Source organism: Myotis daubentonii, chromosome 11 (assembly GCF_963259705.1).
Source record: "Myotis daubentonii chromosome 11, mMyoDau2.1, whole genome shotgun sequence".
Taxonomy (NCBI): Eukaryota; Metazoa; Chordata; class Mammalia; order Chiroptera; family Vespertilionidae; genus Myotis; species Myotis daubentonii.
In genome coordinates, this window is record NC_081850.1 from 7869892 (window position 1) to 7883569 (window position 13678).

Consider the following 13678-nt stretch of genomic DNA (forward strand, 5'->3'; position numbering starts at 1 on the left):
TTCCCACAAAGGATTATGTTTTATCTGTTTATAGACCCTGATTTCCTCATTAGCCACAGGTTGTGTTAGAGCAAGGAACACTGCCATCTTTTTATTTGCAATGTTTTTCAGAGTTCTTGTCATAAAGTAAGTTCCCAATAAATGAGTGGGATTTTTGTTTGTTTTTGTTTATTTAGTAATAAATTACCGGTGGAACAAACCAACGGTGGAAAGAGGCAGACGTAACTTGGAGCCGAGTCACCAGTGACAGAGGCAAGAAGAAGATTTCTAGTATTTTAACGTCTAATGTGCCCCTCAGCCCATTTTTCTAACTGGTCTCACCAAAAGTTCACAGTCTGACTGTCAGGTAAGTGAATTGAAGACAAGAATGCAAGGAAAGAAATAACCAGTATTCTAACAGAATGTATGCGCGAGACTGGTGTTTCTCGAGTCCCAGCGAGAGCTGTGCGGTGCTGAGGGAGAACAAGGGTGGTGTTTCTAGCTTAGTAGCCTGAAGGCAGCACTATCTTGAAAGGATCCACTTGGAAACCAGGTCCAGAGAGTAGCTCTTTCCCCCCCGCACGGTGGGGACATGGGTGGAAGAAGGGAGCTCAGGAAATCTCCAGACAGATTGAATTTCCTTAATTCTTTGCAAAGCCATCTGAAGAGTGTGTACGCTCTGCACCTGGGTTGCAGTTGCCTCTGCTGATTCCTCAGACCCAGATTTTGTTTATGATTGAGGTTTGTTTGAAATTATCTGCAAATTTCAGGTCTGTGTTTTTGATTAGGGTATCTCAGAGGTGAAACACTGCTGACTCAACAGAGAAAAAGCCAGCTCCTCCTAGTGGAAATTTTCTTAACACTTCATTGTTTTAAGGGGAAAAATATCATTTGTTTCTTTCATAAACACTTTATGGAAATTAGAATATTTTATTGTAACTTTTTAAAAAACCCCCACAAACACAGGGACAGATTGACCAACCTTAAAATAATGAAGCAAAGAAACATTACTTTAAAGTAATTCAAAAATACTGGCATCAGGCTCTCAGTAAGGAAGAGGAAGAATGTTGTTAAGCTTAAGCATAGTTGAATATAAGCTTCTTAATTTTATATTTGGTTATATTTCTAGAAGTTTTAAATATTTTCTGACAAGGCCATTGTGCCCCTAGCTGATGACATTAATTGAAGGCTAGGTATTTGGTTTGTCTTTTTTTCTTCTTCCATAAACAGCATGTTTTGTAGCATTCTGTTCACAAATCTGTTTGGTGCTTATTTCATGGAGAAGCTACTTCAGTTGATTCATGCTCAGGGGAAGTGGAAAATAAGTAGTGCTCTTTATCAGGTTGCCACTTTGAGCAGGTTGTGGTCTGTATATGGTATGTATAGACAAGTGATGGCGAACCTTTTGAGCTCAGCATGTCAGCATTTTGAAAAACCCTAACTTAACTCTGGTGCCGTGTCACATACAGAAATTTTTTGATATTTGCAACCATAGTAAAACAAAGACTTATATTTTTGATATTTATTTTATATATTTAAATGCCATTTAACAAAGAAAAATCACCAAAAAAATGAGTTCACATGTCACCTCTGACACGTGTGTCATAGGTTCACCATCACTGGTATAGACTTACCTTTCATACCCCTGGCTTTTAGTTGGTGCAGACCAAAGGAAAGCGATTTTGAACCCTCTTGGCTCCCTTGACAAGTACTGTATGCGGCCGTTTTTGATGCCGTGACATTCATAATGACCTTTGTTGGAAATATTGACAATCTGGGAACTACATGGTGTCTAGCAACACAAAGTTGGTCAGAATTTTATTATTTTATCTACCGAATCCACTAAGGTTTGTGTACTTATTTATTCACATATTTATTCAACAAATATTTATTGAGTTCCTACTGTGTGCCAGGTACTGTGCATAGCAGTGATTTTCAGAATGTGTTCAGCAAACTAGGTTTTGAGATGTGCCAGCTAGAACATGTTTGACTACAAGTAACAGAAAATCCCAAGAAAGATGGGGTAAGCCCAAAGGAAAATTCCAAGGTTGGCTACTTCATTGCCTCTGCTATGCTAGTTGAGAGGACCCAGGCCCATCTTTCTGCTTTGCTACTTGCAGCAGGTTGATCAGTCCTGGGAGGCTTACTTACTCCTGGGTCCCAAGGTGACTGCTGCTGTTCTGAGTGTCACATGAAATGTACAGTGTCTAGTATGGAAAAGCTGTATTTATTTAAGATTGAGACTCTCTCAGAAACCCTCCAGCTAAAACTAGTTCTCATTTCCCAGAGTTGCATAATAGTGCCCGTACCTATAGTCGGTAGGAGGGCAAATGGGAATACCAGGGCTGGTCTACTATAGCCATTCTCAAAATGTGTGTGGGGACCCTTTCAGGAGGGCCACAAGAGCAACACTATCTACACTAATAAAAGAGAAACATGGTAATTGGCGTACGACCGCTACCCTTTTCATTGGCTAATCAGTGAGATATGCAAAGTAACTGTCAGCCAAGATGGCGGCCGGCAGCCAGGCAGCTTGAAACTAACATGAGGCTTGCTTGCCTCAGTGACGGAGGAAACCAACGTTCCCCGCCTGAGGCTGCAGGCCTCTGAGTGGGCAGTTTAAGAAACATTGTAACAAATACCACCGGACTTCAGCCAGCAGATTGGCAACATTGTAAGCAAAGGCCAGAAACCTACTTTCAGCCAGAGGCCTAAGAGCTGGAGCCAAGCCTCAAGGTAAAGCTGGCCCAGAATAAAAAAGAAAAAAAGGAGCGGTTGGGAACTTCAGTCACTCCCAGCCTGAAAACAGCCCTCAGCCCCTCACCCAGATTGGCCAGACACCCCAGTGGGGACCCCCACCCTGATCCAGGTCAGCCTTCAGGGCAAACCAGCCGGCCCCACCCATGCACCAGGCCTCTACCCTATATAGTAAAAGGGTAATATGCTTCCCGGCACCGGGATCAGCGTGACAGGGGGCAGCGCCCAAACCCCCTGATCACCCTGCGGCTCTGTGTGTGACAGGGGGCGGGTCCCCAACCCCCTGAGCAGCCCTGCTCTGTGCCTGATAGGGGGGAGCTCCCCAACCCCCCCCTCTCCCCCCCCCCCCCCACACAGGCCCTGCTCTGTGTGTGATGGGGTAGAGCCATAACCTCCCCATCGGCCCTGCCCTGAGTGTGAGAGTGGCGGCGCCCCAACCCCCTGATCGGCCCTCCTCTGTGGGTTATAGAGGGTGGTGCCCCAACCCCCTGATGGGCCCTGCTCTGTGTGTGACGGTGGCAGTGCCCCAACCCCCTGATTGGCCCTGCTCTGTGCGTGACAGAGGGTGGCGTCGCAACCTCCCCAAAGACCCTGCCTTGGGTGTGACAGGGGACGGTGCCCCAACCCCCCAATTGGCCCTACCCTGAGCGTGTCTGAGGGTGGCATCACAACCTCCCAATCTGCCCTGCTCTGTGCATGACGGGGCAGCGCCCCAACTCCCCAATCGGCCCTGCTCTGAGCCCGACCAGGGGCTGCACCTAGGGATTGGGCCTGCCCTCTACCACCCGGGAGCAGGCCTAAGCCAGCAGGTCATTATCTCCTGAGGGGTCCCAGACTGCGAGAGGGCACAGGCCGGGCTGAGGGACCCCCCTCCCCCCCGAGTGCACAAATTTTTGTGCACCGGGCCTCTAGTTTTTATAATAATCCTAAAGATATTATTCGCGTTTCCTACTCTCATTCTCTCATAAGTATACAGTGGAGGTGTTAAGAGGCTGCCTGATGTATGATGATGTCATCCATCTGGCAGCTAATGGAATATGTGTGTATGTGTTTTTTTGTGTGTTTTTTGTACATATCCTGCCTCAGGCTTATTTGTACAAATAGCACAGGAGTACACCAGCTCCATGCAGAGAGCAGCCCAGGGGGCACATCCGTCCTTTCCTCCTTACATTGGCAGACAGAGGCCTCTACTTTGGAGCCTTCATGTGGGCCTGGGCACCACTGGGAGCTGGAGCTGGAGCTGCGGCCACCTTAGTCTTGGTTTGAACCTTGGCCTTTGGCTAGCAGAATCTGAGAGCACGTTTCCCAAGCTTGGGGTGAGCGATGTAGGCAAGTTGATTGAGCTTGCAGCTGCCACCCTCTGGGGTCTTGAGCTTGACCTCCTTGGGCTTAGGAGGGCCTCCATAGCTTTGGCACATGCACTTATGGCCTTGGCATTGGCCTGCATCTTCTTTAGGCCCTTCTTGTGCTTCTTGGCAAAGCGCATGTTCCTCAGGAAGTTGGGGTCTACCCCTTAAGAGATTCATATCTTTGTGATTGGGGTTTCTTGATGCCATTTCAGTGCCATATTCAGGACTGGTTGTGCATGGTGTGGTCTTGAACTTAGCCATGTCTGCACTGAAGCCTGCACTCCCTAAGCGCCCAGAATCAGAAGAGTGTATATGTATATTCTTAGATTTTAATTTTTTCTCATTTTAAATTCTAATGTGGTAAATATTGATGTAGCCTTATATAATAACTTGAAGCAGAAAGGTTGGTCTCCAATTACTTAAGTAGAACTGATATTGGATGCAATTTTAACTTAAGTATGTTTACATTAAATATATCCTGTACCATATTTTTATTTACCAATTTTCTTTAATCATGAGAACTTATTATAGACTTTCACTTTCAGCTATTTTAGAGTGGCTAGAAGAGCCAGGTAAAACATGTTTTGAAGATATTGGAAAATTGCAAAGGTACTCTGGACTCAAGGGTAATACCTTGGAGCTAAGGGAAAGTACTTAAGTACTAGTACTTACTGAGCATTCTACAGCAGCTATTCAACCTCAGGGCATTTGCCATTTCTTGCGAAACTGGGAGATCTAGAACCTGAGGAAGAGGTCTTGTGCTGAATAATTTCATGGGACAGTTTCAGGGGATTGAAGAGACATTTATTGGAGTTCCAAAGGGAAAGGTTAGTCTGACTACCTAAATATATAAAACTTGTGTATATTAAGAAACACAAAAGTAGCAGAATGGATAAAGTTAGAAAATCACTATTTTTCAACCCCTTGTGGGACTAAAATAATCACCAATAGATCCTAAAACCAGTAGTGAAAGGGTTAATGGTGAAGTAAAGTTGACAGTATCTGAAACCACTGGTCATTTTCAACATTAAGGTACATGAGAGGATTTGGTTGACAATACCTGTAGGAAATAGGCCTCTGTGATCCATCTTCAACATAGTCAACTTTTAATGGACAGGTTATTGAATTTCCCCAGGGCAAACGGAGAGGGTATAAGAACAAAGAACTGTGTAGTGAGCCAGCATCAGGGTGGAAACCCGGAGGCACCCAGGACAAAACACCTCACACCCACCTCAACAAGATGGGGAGATAACTAGAAAAGGCCTCAGCCCACCTTTTTTTTAATGGCCCGATGGGAGACAATGAGACCTAGATGATGTATGAGGAAAAGTATTAACTCCATAGCACTCAGCCAGTGAGGAACCGGAGGAGGGACTCTCGCACCCCAGGGAGAAATAGCCTGTGATCACTGCTCTGTGTGCGCCTGTTCACCTGGACACCCGCTCTTGCAAGAATGTATGAAAGGTCTCCTTTTCGCCATACTTCTGTCTCCAATTCCGTTATTTGAATTCAGATAGGTGAGCATTTGTCCGGTCAGTTTCAACATTAATGATACATGAAACAAGCAAATATTATGTGGCTTCAGATTTGATTGAAAGTACACAACACCACAAATTAAGTATTCTTGCAAAAGAAATCACCCTGAATCGAATGGAACTTGTAAGTCTAGCTATAAGTTTGTAAGCAATATAGGGTATAACAAACGTGTTAACACCAAAAGGGATGCAATCAGCCATATGCCAAGGTGAGACATTCGGTAGGTCAAATGTATTGTTTTATCCAGGGAATAAGTAATTTGAAAGGTTAAAATGATAAAGAGGGGTAATTGTTACAGATTAAAGGAGAAATGTGACTACTGACCTGATGCAATGAATGTGTGAATCTTAACTTGAATCTAAATATAAACAACCCAAGTATAAAATGAAATTTTAAAGAACTCTGAACATAGATGGGCTGTTAGATGATAGTGTTGGCTTTATTGGGTGTGAAAGAGCTATATTGTAGTTAAGGTTCTTCTTTGAAAAAATCTTTATAAAAAAGAGATACAAATCTAAGTATTTTGTATAAAGTTATAGTCTTTGATTTGCTTTAAATATGGAAAATTTTAGTAATTATTTGACCTGGTTAATGGATACATAGGGATTCATTTGGCTGTTTTCTCTACTTTTTAGTATATTTAAAGATGCTCATTGAATGGGTTAAAAAAAGGATCATTAAATTCCGCTTGTACCACGTAGCCTGTTCTAAGTGAGAATATTATAAGCTGCTCTCCTTGTTGGCTGAAAGTCTGTTGCTTATGAGTGGTGTGAGACAAAGAGGCATAAACTTCATTTTCTTTGAATAGTGCATTTCCTTGCTGTTAGTTTTACCTGTAAGGAGGCACACCATAGTCACACTAAAACTGTATGGAAAGGAAGAAGGGCAGTTCTTGAAAGCAAGAGTGGGTACATATATATTAAAAGGACAGGAAAATGGTGCTGGGTGGGCAAACCCACTGATATCTACTACCTTTAGTTACTCAGAACATTCAAACCTACTGTTTTACACATGTAGAATTTTTGTTGTTGTTAATCCTCACCTGAGGATATTTTTTCCATTGATTTTTAGAGAGAGTAGAAGAGGGAAAGACAGAGAGAAATATCAACGTGAGAGAAACACATTGATTGGTTGCCTCCTGCACGAGCCCCAATCAGGGCCTGGCTGGGGAGGAGCCTGCAACCGAGGTACATGCCCTTGACCGGAAGCCGGGACCCTTTGGTCTACAGGCCGAAACTCTATCTACTGAGCCAAACTGGCAAAGGCCACACGCAGAATTTTTTTTTTTTTTTTTCACACGCAGAATTTTTAAAACATTTCCAACTAACATAATTTAGCTCTCTCTTCCTTAAGAAAGGGAGGTAACCCGAAGTAATGCCTGGTTAATGTACCTAGCTTCATGTCTTGGAGTTTGGCTAATGTTAGTTCCTCTTCCCATGTCTGTTTTGTTCTGTGAATTATAGACTTTAGAAAATTTGTCTACTAATAATATACTCCCTATGCAGTAGTAGGGCAGAGAAAATGAAAGGGAAGGGAATTTTTAAGTATTATATGACAGTGCAAGCAAGACTTATGCAAATAGTGTCCAGAAACCTCACTCATGCATTTTGACCAACAGGCAAAATTTGGACATGATGGTAGATTGCTACTGGGCACACCCGGCTTTGTCACTTGGAAGATCAGTCCAGTGAGTGAGGCCTGCCATAGCTCTTCCCAGAATACGGACCTTTCACATGTGCTTTAAACCAGCAGTTGCCAACCTTTCAGACCTCACGGACCACCAGTGGTCCACAGACCACCAGTTGGGGACTGCTGCTTTAAACAGTACTAGAGGCCCAGTGCACGAGATTCGCCATCTCGCAGTCTGCAAGCCCTCGGGGGATGTCTGACTGATGGCTTAGGCCCACTCCCCGCAGGAGAAGCAGGTCTAAGCCGGCAGTTGGACATCCTTAGTGCTGCCATGGAGGTGGGAGAGGCTCCCACCACCGCCGCTGCATTCACCAGCTGTGAGCCCTGCTTCTGGTTGAGCATGGAATGTCATAGCGACTGGTTGTTCCGCCATCCAATCAATTTGCATATTAGCCTTTTATTATATAGGATTGGATCTGCTGGGTCAAAGAGCTGAGTAGAAGAGTGCTTCAGCGTGGACTCTGAAGCACTCTTCACTGCAGTGTACTCTTGGTCTGTGCCCTACCCATATTTTCTCATTGGGAGGCAAATGAGTGGAAGCTAAAACCTGTCTAAAACCTGTGCAATATGTGTTGCCTTCAGAATCCCTGAGCTATCAGCCAAGCATTTTTCCTCTTAGCAGGTATAAAGGGCACAGTTATCATTTACTTTATTTTTATGTTTATTATTTTCGAGTAAGTAATTAATGTACATGCCATTTGATTGAAAAGGTACAAAAAAGTATACTGTAAGACCGAAGTTCTTTTTCTGCACTTATTCAGCTACCTAGGTCTCCACACTGGAGGCAACCACTGGTATTTGTTTCTTGTGTATCCTCATTTAAGGGCATATCCTGACTTGACACAGACCATTGGATCACAAGAAACTTCTTGAAGTGGAGGCCCTCTGTCTGTGGGATTTATATCCCACCATCTGAAATGCATGCGAGGCTTCTGTATCTTCTTACTCTCCCGGCTCTATTAGCCTGATAGCTGCAGTGTGGTGGACCATTGTAATGTGCTGTGTCCTGAGTTGATACCCCTTAGGCAGGTGAAAGGAAGATACTTTCTCATGTCTTCAGTTTATCACAATGGAGAAATGCATTTACTGGCTCATCACTGCATTCTAGGTGCCAAGGATGGTATTACTTTTCTCCAGTTAGGCCCCGCACTGAAAATGCAGTTTGAGTTGGAGTCACCATTTGATTATGTTTATGATAGTCTAATATTATTGAGGGCCCTTTGGCCCCTCAGTTGCGGAGGTAGGGTTCTCTGAATCACCAGATGTGTGGCATTGTTCTTTTTATAGTCCAGTGCCTTTCACCTGGTCCTTCCTACTGGAGGAACATGAGTCAGGGGCCCCGATTGCAGGTGATACCCTATAATCTGTATTACCTTCTTGTTCTGTGGACTTCTGGTTTCCAATTCCCTAATACGAACAGGAGTTCCACTCCCATTTTCCCTGACTTGGGCCAGCAACCAGTCCTAAATTTCCATCCTGTCTTCAAAGGTCTGTTGACTGTAGCCCACTATCTGGTATCAGTTTGTATCAGGCACTGTATCAATTTCAGGCTGTATCAGTTGTTTTTGTTCTTTGATTAAAAAATCAGAGAAATCAGCAGTGGTTGATTTAAGGGGAATAAAAGGTATAAAAGAAGATTTATTGGAAGGCCGCTGGATAGATAATGGAAATAGAGAAGCACATAACGTAGGGTAGCTCCAGGGATCTAGACCAGGGGTGGGCAAACTTTTTGACTCGAGGGCCACAATGGGTTCTTAAACTGGACCGGAGGGCCGGAACAAAAGCATGGATGGAGTGTTTGTGTGAACTAATATAAATTCAAAGTAAACATCATTACATAAAAGAGTACGGTCTCTTTTTTTTTTTTAGTTTTATTCATTTCAAATGATCCGGCCCGCGGGCCATAGTTTGCCCTACACGAATAGTCTCTGAATGACTTACTTCCTCCCTATGTCAGTCTACTCAAGGTCCATGTTCCCAGCAGAGTCTGGTTTGCCTAACCTGAATTAGCATCCCACCCTTGGCTGATGGCACAAGGAGCCTTGATTAATAGACCCACCAAGACTTGGGGAATAGAGGAGAGATACTTTCCTAAATGAGTGTAAGGAGCTAAACCAGAAGAAGGGAGGAGGAATGCGCAACACCAGATGCCTATTCGTAGTATTCCAGTCAAGTCAGTGTTTCTTGTTGGGGAATTCCATTTTTCTTTGTAGCTGCTGTCCGTCTCAGTGCACTGCAACATGTTCAACATCCTTGGCTACTGGTCACTAAATGCGTGCAGCTCTCCCACTGGTACCATCACAACCAAAGCACCACCGCTTCCTGACCACTACCATCTCCTCCTCCCCAACTCCTCCCCCCAACGTGCCCTCCCCAGACTGGCTGTGGCTTAGAACATCTGTACCTGCACTGCACGATCCCCAAAACTGTTGCCATTTAAAACAAGTGGATATATTTCCATTGCTAAGCAATGGGAAGGTTGTTTGTAATTTTGTTATGATAAAATAATGTTTCTTTTCTATCAAAAAGCTCTTCATTTTATTCCAGTTATAAAACAAATAAGTGATGGCAATATATAACATGGTGATTATAGCTAATCCTGCATTATATATTGAAAAGTTGTTCAATAATAGATCTTAAAAGTTTTCATCACAAGAAAAAATTTTTGTAACTATGATGACAGATGTTAGCTAGACTTACTGTGGTGATCATCTCATAATAAATACAAATATTGAATCATTAGGTTGTACACCTGGAACTAATGTTATAATTCAATTGTATGTTAATTTAAAAAATGAAAAAAAAGTTCTTCAATTCATTGTCTCCAAATATCTGAACTGATTTGCACCTAGAGCCATGTGAAATATATAACAAATTTATCAATTTGTTCTTCAGTTTAGTTCTTTATTTAAGGGCATCGACTTTAGAGCCAGACCCTCTGAATTCAAGTTCCACAATTGTAGCTCTGCTGTTTACTAGCAGTTACTTCCTTTGGGCTTTTATGTACTCTTTGGGCAATTACATAATCTCTCGGTGCTTCTGTAAAATGATAACTACCTATTTCATAGGGTTGTTGTGAGGATTAAATTAGTTAGATGCATAAAGTATTTAATATATTCCCAAGAGCATAGTAAATATGTGTATGTAAAAGCTATATTTCTAAAATAGGATACTAATAATTAAGTTTAACATAGATAACATAAAAATACCTTACATTTTTTGAGGGGCTTTTATGTAATCTTTGGGCAATTACATAATCTCTCAGTGCTTCTGTAAAATGAAGAACTTATTGAATGGCCACTAGATCGATAATAGAATTATAGAGATTAAAAATTAAAATGCTTTATCTGGAAAAGCATTTTGTTATGGCATTTGGCTCAGAATTATAGTTGAAAAATATCAGTGAATTATTCATTTCTTCATTTAGTATTTGTTGAGTGTTTGCCAGACATGTGGCAATTTTAGGGAGACAAGGAATGTACATACTAATCCCCTGAGGAGGCAGTAACTAAGTGAATACGTGAATGCAGGTTAATTACCAATGTAATAGCTGTGGAGAAATCAGCAGAAAGATCTGGAAGCAGGGAGTGGTTTGGTTTGTTGGGGGAACAGATGAGAGACCTGGACTGGACCGGGTTCAGCTGGGGAGAGGAACATGGGAGACCGGAGGGTTGCTGGATCTGCATTTGCAGGACCTAAGAGACTCTGGTAAGGAGCTGGGATTTTTCATTTTACGAGGAGTTAGGGTTTCTTTGCAAGGAAGTTATTGGGAGGGAATGGGAGAATTTAAGCAGGAATATGCTGGGTCAGATATACATTTGGAAAAGTTGTTCCTGTCAGTTGTGTTAATGGAGTTGTTTTTGTCATTGAGAATAAATTTGAGAGGGGCAGGTGAAGACATGGATGGGGATGGGATGGGATGGAGGCAGTAGAAGTGAAAAGAAGTGGATGAGATCAAATCAAATCACACATACAGGTGTACTTAGGAAATACTGTGGATTTGGTTCCAGACCACTGCAATAAAGCGAATATCGCAATAAAGCGGGTTACACGAATGTTTTGGTTTCTCAGTGTATATGAAAGTTATGTTTACACTACACTGTGGTCTATTAAGTATGCAATTAAAAATACTTTATTGCTAAAAAATGCTAACCACCATCTGAGCCTTTAGTGAATCATAATCTTTTCGCTGGTGGAAAAAAGATTATGATTCACTGGTGGAAGTCTTGTCTCAGTGCTGATGAAAGTGCAGTTTCTGGAAGCACAATAAAGTGGAGAGCAATAAAATTAGGGAGATAGAATTGACAGGTATTGGTGATGACTGGATGAGGAGGACAATAAGAGAAGGGGAAGAATCATTTTTGGCTATTATATGCCGTTTGACAATATGCATATATTCCTTCTATTCTTAAAACTTTTTCCCCCCATTTAAACATGAACCTACTTTAAAATTAAAATTTTAGTACCATTTTAAAACTTTAATCTTCCTGGTCTAGAAATTTTTTGTACAGCAACCAAATTGTACAAATCTTTTTTTTAAAAAGTCTTCACCTGAGGATATGTTTTTATTGAATTTAGAGAGAGAGGAGGGAGGAAGCAAGGGAGAGAGGAAAAGATGAGAGAGAGAGAGAGAGAGAGAGAGAGAGAGAGAGAGAGAGAGAGAGGAAACCTTTTCGGTGTACGGGACCACGCTCTAACCAACTGAAGCACACTGGCCAGGGCAGTTATAGAATCTTTTAAATTTTTTTTTTTTTTTTTTTTTTTTAGTAATAAGAAACTCCTTTGTTGATGTTTTTGACATTTAATTGGCAGCATTTTATCTGTTATTCCTTGCCGATGAGGATTTAAACTCATCACTTACAGAGTAGTCTTTTGAAATTAGATAGCTGTGTTATCCCTGCCTAGGAAAGTATGTCTTTAAAGGCCTACACCTGTTGAAGCAGCCATCCCTTCTCTGCCTGGTGTGCTTCCCATGGTGAGGAGGCCAGGAGGCTGGGATGGTAGTGGAGCACCTGGAGTTACTTCCCTAGCTCTGCCTGAGGCACATGCTCGCTGCCTGGCTCCGCTGTTCTATTTAATATGCACTTCAGGTATGGTAAGTCAAGGTTATAGGTTTTATTTTCTTTCACTTAGGACTAGTACACCCCCTCAATAATTGGAGTTTATCATATTTTACTAAAATATGATTTTTGTCTTGTCAATGAGATCAAGCATATACAACAGTCTTTAAGCAGATTGTTCAAATCAATACATGTGAAATAAATTCTTTTCCTTTTTTCTAAGAACGAGAAAGTGGGAAGAAAATTCATTAGACAGTAATGCATAGAGATTTTTTTTACACCTATGAGAAGCCAGAAATGCACATAAAGCATAAGAACTTCAAAAACATTTCTTAGACACAAACTATGAAATGCCCGTAGATGTTTTTGATTTCCCACTACATTAAAATACACAAAGGAATTTCATATTCTGAACATTTAAAAATAGCTCAATCTTAAAAAGAAAATACAAAGTATTATCAGCTGTGCTTTTCGTACATAATTAGCATGTGCCTGTGGAGGTATAATGACTTTTAGTGTAATGATATTACTCATGATAAAAAGTTCAGATGGTAATGATTGGAGCTACAGCTGGGTGACACATTTAAAAATAATTCAAAATGACTCCACAGAAAGCATGCTATTTTAGTCCCTAGTAATCCCCTTTTTACTCATCAGTGAATTTAAAGGCACCAATAAAATATCCTTTTTAAAATGTTTCATTTTCCATTTTTACACACCAATAATGAACTATCAGAAAAAGAAACTAAGAAAACAATCCCATTTACCATAACAACAACAACAACAACAAAAAATAAGGTCCCTAGGAGTAAATTTAACCATGGAGGTAAAAGACCTGGACTTGGAAAATTATAGGACATTGGAAAGAGAAATTGAGGAAGATACAAATAAGTGGATGCACATACCTTGTTCCATGGGTGGGAAGAATTAACATCATTAAAATTAAAATGTCCATACTACCCAAAGCAATCAATAGATTCAATGGAATTCCTATTAAAATGCTAGTGCAGCCGTGGGCAAACTACGGCCCGCGGGCTGGATCCAGCCCGTTTGAAATGAATAAAACTAAAAAAAAACCAAAAAAAAAACACCGTACCCTTTTATGTAATGATGTTTACTTTGAATTTATATTAGTTCACACAAACACTCCATCCATGCTTTTGTTCCGGCCCTCCGGTCTAGTTTAAGAACCCATTGTGGCCCTCGAGTCAAATAGTTTGCCCACCCCTGTGCTAGTGGCATATTTCACAGATCTAGAACAAACATTCCAGAAATTTATATGGAACGAAAAAAGACCCAAAATAGCTG

The 13678-nt window shown here is 41.6% G+C and overlaps 1 protein-coding gene across 3 annotated transcripts in view; it reads left to right on the forward strand.

Moving 5' to 3' along the window:
* The window catches only part of FANCC (FA complementation group C), a 281158-nt gene that overhangs the window by 94777 nt on the left and 172703 nt on the right, over positions 1-13678 (forward strand). For 2 of the 3 annotated variants that reach the window (XM_059656415.1, XM_059656419.1), the window contains exon 2: positions 177-346. The exons of the other annotated variant lie outside the window; for it this stretch is intronic. The gene's annotated coding sequence lies outside the window, so the exon portion shown is untranslated. The remainder of the gene's footprint in view (positions 1-176; positions 347-13678) is intronic. 3 annotated transcript variants of the gene reach the window in all.